Here is a 9,590-nt window from a genome sequence, read left to right on the forward strand (position 1 = left end):
TGGACTGGAACATCATAATTCTGTCAGTCATCTTGATGATCATTCATTTCTGCAGAATGTAAGAGGGAAATAAGAGTCTCTCCAAAGAAAACTGCCCTTTCAGTTCGGGGCCCCAGGGAAGATCTTTGATGCAGTCTTCTTCCTCACTGTGCCTCCTCTTTATTACAAATAGCCTTTTATGAAGCTTACAAGAAGGAACATGAGCACAGGCACCCAGGTGGCCACAACCTGGGTGAGTAACCCTGGGCAGGGCAGTCAAGGTGGCTTAGGGAGGGGCAGGAGGTCCAAGATGCTCTCAGGATCCAAAGCCAACTTAAAGCACTTCCATAGCCCTTAACCATTGTTCTGTGACCTTCAGATGAGGTGCAGATCTGTCCCTGATTCTTCTGCCTTTTGCTTATAATGTCATCCCCCTGCCCCAAATACACATGGTTCCATCTGACTCACTGCCATGTTTCTGTAACCTTGGCAAGTCATGTCACTTCTCATGACCTCTATTTATAGAGGGAGGAGAATAGTCATGACCGCCTGCTCACTGGAGCCCGCACTCACGGCAGATAGGTGAGGCAAAGCTGAGTGTCATGCCAGGGTCGCAGCTAGACAGAGAATTCTGAGGTGGGCTCTTGCATTTTCCCAACTGAATGGGTTCCTTCCCTAGTAAAGGTCAATGCTCAGGCTCTCCAATTTGTAACAATACTTCTGGGTGACATCTCTGAGATCTATTTAGCAGTTTTTTTTTAAATTCACCTCCTGCCCAGTTCATTTACCTAAGAGATAGGGATGATGGCTCCAGAAAGATAAAAACCATTTTTGTGTTGACTTTTTAAAAAATTGAAGTAGAAATGATATACAGTGTTGTGTTAGTTTCAGTTGTACAGCAAAGTGGTTCAGATTTTTTTTACCTTATAGAAAATTACAAAATATTGAGTATTGTTCCCTATGCTATAACCTTGTTGGTTATCTACTTTTATATATGGTAGAGTGTATATGTTAATTCCAAACTCCTAATTTATCCTTTCGCTCCTTTCCCTTTGGTAACCATAAGTTTGCTTTCTATGTCTGTGGGTCTATTTCTGTTTTGCATATAAGTTCACTTGTACCATTTTTTAACATTCCACACAAAGTGATGTCACATGATATTTATCTTTCTCTGTCTAGCTTACTTCACTTAATATTATAATCTCAAGGTCCATTCATGTTGCTGCAAATGGCATTATTTCATTCTTTTTTTATGGTTGAGTCATAGTCCATTGAAGACACTACCAGAAAACTACTAGCATTCATCAATGAATTCAGTAAATAACAGAATACAAAATCAATGCACAGAAATTTGTTGCATTTATATACATTAACAATGAAAGATCAGAAACAGGAATTAAGGAAACAATCTCATTTACCATCAAATCAAAAAGAATAAAATACCTACGAATAAACCTACCTAAGGAGGTAAAAGACCTGTAATCTGGAAACTATAAGACGCTAATAAAGGAAAATGAGGACCACATAAACAGATGGAAAGATACACTGTGTTCTTGGATTGGAAGAATCAATGCTGTCAAAATGACTATACTATGCAAGGCAATCTACACATTCAGTGTGTTTTACCTTTTTTTTTTTTTTTTTTTTTTTGCTTTTTAGGGCTGCACCTGTGGCATACGGAAGTTCCCAGGCTAGGGGACGAATTGAAGCTGTAGCCGCTGGTCTATGCCACCACCACAGCAACGCTGGATCTGAGCCTCATCTGCCAGCTACAGACAGCTCATGGCAACGCCGAATCCTTAACCCACTGAGTGAGGCCAGGAATTGAACCTGCGTCCTCATGGATGCTAGTCAGATTCGTTTCCACTGAGGCATGATGAGAGCTCCATGTGTCTACTTTTTAAAAAAGCCTTTGGATCTTAACTTTTCCAATTTTTCATAGAAGACAGGCTTGAAACTGGAAGAGACCTTCACAGTGATAAAACCATTTTTGAAAAAGAGAAGTTGAGGCCAAGAGAGCTGAAGAACTTGCTCCTTGTTACAGAATTACCACATGGTAGCAGCACAGTCAAGCATAACCACAGTCTCTAGTCCACTGCCATCCTGTTTCCGGGTGACAGAGGGCAAGTCACCATCTTGCACCTTGGCCTGCGCATGACTACTAATACTTCTAGTTTGCTTTTTAGTCATCCCTGGAAATTCCAAAGTCTTTTTTCTTTTAAATAAATCACTTCTTTTCCTACTGAATTTACAGTCAATTACTAACTGATTATCACCAATGAATTTTCATTGAGAACTCGTAAGCTTCAGAGTAATGTACAAATAATAGGGACCCAAATAGGGGACTCTATGGAGGCTGTGGTTTGGCTCACTCGATACATTTAAGACCTTCAAGATTATTTCATGTTGCTTCAAAATTGTGTCCAACCTGTTTCTGGGAAAGAGCGGGTGACTGTCTTAGAAGTGAGGATGACCACAGACAAATGTGTGGTTCTTCACAAAGGGGTGCAGTTGGTAAAGAACTGAAACTGCTACCACCAAGAAGTTTAAAAATTGTCACCAAGCCATGGAGCAGGACAATGGTGGAGTTAGGACCAAGCTATGTATATTGGGCTATGTTTTATGTTCTATTTGTTGGACTGTAAGTTACCAACACAACTACATTCTATAATGATACCTCTTCCTAGGGGGCATTCCATTTTGCAAAGAGAAACAGAAAGAGATGATTTTGGTGGAGAACAGTCAGGTTTGGGGAAGTCTAGCCATCAGTTCTTTTTTTTGTCTTTTCTAGGGCCACACCCACAGCATATGGAGGTTCCTAGGCTAGGGGTCTAATTGGAGCTGTAGCTGCTGGCCTACTCCAGAGCCATAACAACGAGGGATCTGAGCCGTGTCTGCGACCTATACCACAGCTCATGGAAAAGCTGGATCCTTAACCCACTGAGCAAGGTCAGGGATCAAACCTGCAACCTCATGGTTCCCATTTGGATTTGTTAACCACTGCGCCACGACGGGAACTCCTGGCCATCAGTTCTTGTCTATATTTGGGATTCCTATTTAGGAAGTAAAGCTAAATTCTGTGGAATACATATGTTTGAACTCGAGGGCCACCTTCTTGGAATTGAGGTATGGGTTTTCCTTTGATTGTAGAGAAGGCTGCCAGCTATTTGCTCATTTGCCGCAACATCTCTGGTCAGCCTCTGGGTTTTCTCTTCTCTTGCAACCTGCTCATGTAGCAACCACACATTTCCAGCCACTTACCTTGTAAAAGCTTATGAGATCACCACAAAGCAGGACCCAAGGATGACAGCCATCATTACCCAGAAAGACACAAGAGAGCTCCAGCTAAATGGACTACATAAGGCTTATCTTGAGAAATGAATCCTTGAAAACATCAGCCCAGTGATGACAAAAGAAAGAATTCTGCCTAGTTAGAGTTCTCTGCAGGAAGTGTTTTTGATACTGTTTTGGCTTTAGGGGAAAAAAATAAAAAACAAAAAAACAGGGCTTTGTGAGGTTACCTAAGTGCACAGTGAAACTGCATATTCAAACTGTTTGAATCCTGTCCTCCAAATACAGAGGTCTTATGTGAAAACAATCTCATTTTCATTTTACTTTCTGGGAAACTCTCCAAGGCATAGTGAATTGCCAGCTTTTTTTTTTTTGTGACCTTTAGTTCCTTAGCTGCTCCCAAGGGAAACTTGACCTTGGAACTGCAGAAAGGAGGAAAATAATTTTCAAGCTGGTGTGGGATAGGGACAGAAGTTTCCTTCTCTCTGTTTTCTCATTGCCCAAAACTTATGGGTTCTCCTGCACCATGATCCTGAGAGCCTCTGAGGTCACAGAAATGAGGACACAAGTTGGAATGAAGATGCATATTTACCCCAAAGCAAGGATACAGACAACAGGACTACCACATGTGATGGAGACTGAGATGGCCAGACAGAAGCAGTGCCCAGTAAGCTTTAGGAACAACATAATGCTTAGTTCCCACCCAGATTCATGGCTGATGCAGGGCTCTCTGGGTCCTCAGAGTATTTGAGGAACTGAAATATAATTCACAGGGCACAAGAATTCCTCCTGTAAGTTTTTTGGCTTCTACAGATATCAGGGCTCCACCTATGATGGGCTCTCAATCTGTAGGAGGACTTCCTTGGGTTTCCTACCATTTGGCAATTGCTTCACCCATGAGGCATCCATCTGGTTATAGCTTTAACCAAGAGAAGAATCACATATATCAAGAGACACCAGGGAGGCTCTGTAAGCACCATTCATGTCCCACAGGCATGGAAGAGATTCGGGGACAATGGTTTCTTCCCGCTGGTTTCTCTGAGCAAGAATTTCTTTGAGATCTTACTTTGCTCATGGGCACATGGGTTTGAAAGGTTTTTGCCTTTAAGGCAGATATTATTAAGTTACAGTTAGTGTCTTCATTTCCGGTACCCAAAGAAAATCTAATTAAAGTAACAACATTACCACCTTGACCTGATAGAATCCCAGCCAAAAGCAGTTACTATCTGAGCAGGTCTCTGTAGCCTAAGAACAGGCTGAGTAGTATCTTCAGCATTTTTAACTTCTGAAACTAGCTCGAGTGTCCAATTCCTACCATTGGCAAGTCTGAGGAATCCAGAGAACTGTTTTGCATATTAGAAAAAAAGAGCAGAGACTTTGGAGTCCCAAGTGCTATGAGACTTGCTAGCTGAGTGATATTGAGAAGGGTGCTCGCCTTGAATGAGGCTCATGTTCCTTATCTCAAAGGCTATCATTGGAAAATGAAACTTCTCTTACAGGGCTCTTATGAAGATTAAATAAAACCATCCTGGAAAGTTTTGACATATTTAGCTTTCTCAAAGTCAGAAATTTGCAGAAATAAACTTCAAAAAAAATCCTGGTATAATAAATGAAAATTTTGTTCGTATGTTACATTAAAATCAACTAAACTAAACAATGTTTATGAACCACAAGAGAAAAACAATTTTCTCTCATAGCTTCAGAAAGGGCTAAATACTCTGTAGGCAATTATTGGTGTGTATGTGAGTGTGTGTTGATGTTATTTTCTTGGAGGAGAGGAAAAACCACTGTGATATTGAATTTTATGCCTGTAAGTATCTAGACCACCATAGGGGGTATCATAAATACATCCTCTGAGGAGCCAAGCAAATAACTTGAAAAGGACTCCCTAGTCTTTGACACTTAAAATACAAATAGTATAGATACTATTGGGTGAATATTTTTTCCCCAGAACAGAGTTTAGAGAACATGGGCTTTGGAGTTAGACAGATTCCAACTCAAACATCACCTCATCTCACCAGCTCTGTGACTTGAGCAAGTAGTATAAATTTCTTACAGGGAGTAAATGAAAAAAAAAAAAAAAAGATGCAGATGAAAAGGCATCTTTTCATTACTGGTCAATTACTGGTCCTAAGAAGCACTGGATAAATGTGAAATGCTGTTATTTGTCCTTATGTTTCAGCTTCATTTTTTCCTAATGTTTTAGTTAACAAAAATGACAGCGTGCCAGCTGTATTAGAAAAGGGTACTCAGTGGACCTGGCGATGCAGTCCTTGTTCGTAATGCCTTTGCTTTCACCCTCTTAGGTATGTATGAGGCGGGTCAGTAAAAAAGAAGAAACTCTTTGTTCAGAGATGTTTAGCCAACCACATTTCATGGTGGCATTCTTTTATCTTGATCTTGTAAATACTCAGGAATTGTGGTTGCTTTGGAATTTCTGCCAGGCAGCTAATGGAATTTTTAGGATGTATCTACAAACAATAGTGCAAGCCTCTTTCTGTCCAAATTCCTTGGATTTAGATGCATGGCTATTAGGAGAGGTGAAATAAGATAGTAATTAAATTCTTGTTCCTAGAGAAAGATTAAGATGGTGTCATTTCTTTCCCTGGAAACAGTGCAGATGTTGTTCTTGAATTGGGGCTCAGGAATCTGGGCCTCTGGAAGAGAAAGGGGCAGAGATCTAGGCTGAGAGTTGCTTGGGTTTTGGGTAGGAAATATTCGGGACTGGGAAAAGCCCAGTGACAGGCACCTCTAGGACTGGGAATATTTCCCTTTGCTCCCCACCTGTTCCTCCCTTTACCTTCCCTCCAGCAGGTGCCAGCTAGTCAAACACTGGCCTTTGTAATGTTGTAGTGGTCCCCTACTGGCCTAGGGCATAGCACCTGCAAGGGCCAGTGAGGAACCTCTGACTTTGTAAGTCACCCTTGCTTTCCTCAATTTAAGCTCCTGCCTGAACTTAATTCCATGACCCCTTGGGAAAAGCAAGGGGTTGGGAATGGGGCAGAGATGAGTAGAATCCTGGCTCAGCCTCTGACTGAGTGAACTTGGGCAGGTGAAAGGAATAGTAATAACGTCTATCTAGTCTACTCGATCTCAAGAATAATCTTCACTCACCTAATATCCAATATACATGTGGTGGTGAGAAAAGCTGGGTACACTCTCAGGGGCTGCCAATGTTTTGGCCTCGAGTGAGATGCTGCATGGAAAGGACAGGTAAGACGTATTGTAGAACAGCCTATGGGATTGTGGGTGCATCTGGCCAATGCACTGGGATGTTCTGACACCCTCCTCCTCTTCAAAACCACCTCCGTCACTTGTGCTATCTCCCCAAATTCTCTGAAATCTGGCCAGATACACACTCAACATTTTACTGAGCTTAATGTTGTCACAGAAATCTATCAGTTTCTCATACTTCTTCACCAAGTTTCTAAGAGTTAGCCAGAGATTCACCTCAATTCACACATTGGGCTATGCCTGGATTACCCTCTTTATGGCCTCAACTCCTGCCTTGGGTTAACTGCAGGAGCTACATAAAATTTCCGGTCAGAAACGTCACTGCATTTCTATAAATGATTGACAAAAATAGTGTCAAACATGACCTTGTCTAATACACGGCCCAGTCCCTTCCCTAAAGGGAGTTCAGAAAAATAGGGCCTCCCTATCCCCAGGCTTCTAATACTTATAAGAATCAGGAACCGTTGCACGGAACTGACAAGTGTATGTGGTGACAATATGACAATGTTTCTAGAGGAGTTATATGTGGACCTAAAGAAGAGCGGATTGCGTTCGCTACGAATCACCTATTTCGGGAGTATGTAGACTAGGAGAGGAGAATTCCATGTTTTTTGATGATTATGTAACAATCTCCCTCTTTCCCCCTCCCAGTCATCACTTAGTAACTTATTCTAGAGCTAGTCTATTTCTTCCCTAGAGACCTGCATGAGCAGAGGAAGCTTCTCAAAGCCACAAGCGCCAATGCCTGAGGTCACATCAGATACCCAGTTTGTGCATGTGTCTTGTTCACGTTTGTTTATCACCCACCAGGGAAGGACCCTGTGGCGTTTACTACTCTGGGGAGGATGAAAATGTACCCTGGTCTGGAGAAAATAGGAGCTAGAGCTTCAGAAAAAGATGTCTTCTACGTTGCCTTGCGTCTATTCTTTAGAAACACTCAGTCAGGCAAGGGCTTTAATAGTTCCCTGTCAAATGTAGGAACAGCTTTGCATCAGTAAATGATTGACCTGCTCCCCCAGGGTGATAAGCTTAGGTAAACAGGCTTGATTCTGCTCCAGAAATTTCAAGACTTTTAACTCCCTAGGTTCCAAAGCAGAAAAAATGCACATGGCTTTGAGGGAGAGCCTGTCATTTGAGGTTGACAGCCCTCTGCATGGACAGCGTGTTCCTCAGAATTATAGGCTAACTGTCCTCTCTGGTATATCTGGAGAGTGAAAAGAATTCTTGCAAGCAAAATTCTGGAACAAAGCCATTTTTCCTGAGCCATGGCCGTGGAAGAATTTCAATAAATCACAAATCAGATTTCTTATAATGCAAGATTTTTTAAAAAACTTTTTGAAATATGTAGAGGGACAACAATTTTCAAAGAAGAGAAACAATGGAAGATAAACATAGCCCAATTTCCAGAACACACCGGTGGACGAATAACTGGATTTCCCCCACACATACCCACATCTACCACACCTCCTTCTGCAGACGCATGGGCTACAAGGCTGGGCCAAGGGCTCCCTCTGTGATCTCAAGACTAGGACCTGGGACCAGACAGATCACTTACCTTGATTGCAGCTTCTCAATCTGGATTCTTCCTTCAGCTTCCTTCCTGATTCAGCAGGGGTGGCCTGCCACTGTTCTCACCCTTGTTGAAGATTCTGGGATGTTTGGAAGAATCATCAACACAGGCTTCTACTTCTCCTCCACCCTGAAATTGAGACGTTTCCCTCTGTTTCCTTTCCTGATCTCTCTGGCCCCTGCAGACAGGGGTCACGGGCAGCCACTTGCTTGCAGCCAGGTATGTTGACAAATGGGAAGGCGGGAGCCTGTGCTGGTCTCAGCCGCCTGGTCTGGCCAATCATTACACACCAGGTTGGGCTCTTAGTCCTGCTCAAACCCAACCATAGATCTTGGTAATACAGTCAGGTAGCTGGACCGCTGGGGACCAAAAACAGGGTCTGTTGGTCTGTTAGCTCTCGATGATCGGGAAAAGCAATTACTTTGCAACTGACCTGTGAAGTAGATGAGAATATCCCGTTTCATTTCATTCCTTTTTGTTTTAGCGATCTCAGAAGGGAATTAGGAGGTCACTTAATCAATCTTATGGAATTTAATAATGGACTGTCTTCCTTTTTTTTTTGGTCTTTTTTGCCTTTTCTTGGGCCGCTCCCGAGGCATATGGAGGTTCCCAGGCTAGGGGTCCAATCGGAGCTGTAGCCACCGGCCTACGCCAGAGCCACAGCAACGCAGGATCCGAGCCGCGTCTGCAACCTACACCACAGCTCATGGCAACGCCGGATCGTTAACCCACTGAGCAAGGGCAGGGACCGAACCCGCAACCTCATGGGTCCTAGTTGGATTTGTTAACCACTGAGCCACGACAGGAACTCCTGGACTGTCTTCTTTGGAATTCCTGTCTGGTAAGAATCACTTGGGAATTCCTTGAACAAATATGGCTGCTATTTACTGAGTGGGCACTATGCGTTAGGCATTTTATATATGTCACCCAAATCCTCATAATAATAACCTTGAGATTTCATTCTTTTTGTGGATGAGGGGATGAGGCTCAAAGCAGTAATGATCTGGTGATGAATTGGTGCTGAAGCCAGGATTGGAACTCAGGCCTGCCCTAAAACCAGTACTAGTGTCAGTGCTCCTTTGGTGATACACTTGATGCTAGGCTTAGTGAGAGCCCGGGATGCACAGGCCCTAACCCTGTGAATTTGCCACCTTGTCTGGTAAGTGAGACCTTGAGGATTTGAGCAAGTTCAGGATTTTGAGACGGGAAATGATCCTGGATTATCCAGGTGGGACCAATGTATCACAAGGGTCATCACAAGAGGTTGGAGTCAAAGACGTGATGACAGAGTCAGAAGAAGACGGAAGATGCTGCACTGCTGCCTTTGGAGATGCAGGAAGGTGGCTTCTGAAAACTAAAAGGCAAGGGGATGGATTCTCCTCTAGACCCTCCAGAAGGAACATATACCTGCTGGCCTATTTTAGACTTCTGGCTCCAAGCTTGAAAGGTAATAAATTTGTGTTGTGGTAACCCACAGAGTTTGTGGTGATTTGTTTGTTATAATAGCAGTAAGAAA

The 9,590-nt window shown here is 42.9% G+C and overlaps 1 protein-coding gene across 3 annotated transcripts in view; it reads right to left on the bottom strand.

Moving 5' to 3' along the window:
• PHLDB2 (pleckstrin homology like domain family B member 2) overlaps positions 1 to 8,280 on the bottom strand; it is a 247,294-nt gene extending 239,014 nt beyond the window's left edge. Inside the window, exon 1 of one of the 3 annotated variants that reach the window (XM_047792739.1) lies at positions 8,060 to 8,280. The gene's annotated coding sequence lies outside the window, so the exon portion shown is untranslated. The remainder of the gene's footprint in view (positions 1 to 8,059) is intronic. The other 2 variants (XM_047792774.1, XM_047792765.1) reach the window with 2 other exon arrangements.
• Positions 8,281 to 9,590: the final 1,310 nt, after the last annotated feature.

This window comes from Phacochoerus africanus, chromosome 1 (assembly GCF_016906955.1).
Source record: "Phacochoerus africanus isolate WHEZ1 chromosome 1, ROS_Pafr_v1, whole genome shotgun sequence".
Classification (NCBI taxonomy): domain Eukaryota; kingdom Metazoa; phylum Chordata; class Mammalia; order Artiodactyla; family Suidae; genus Phacochoerus; species Phacochoerus africanus.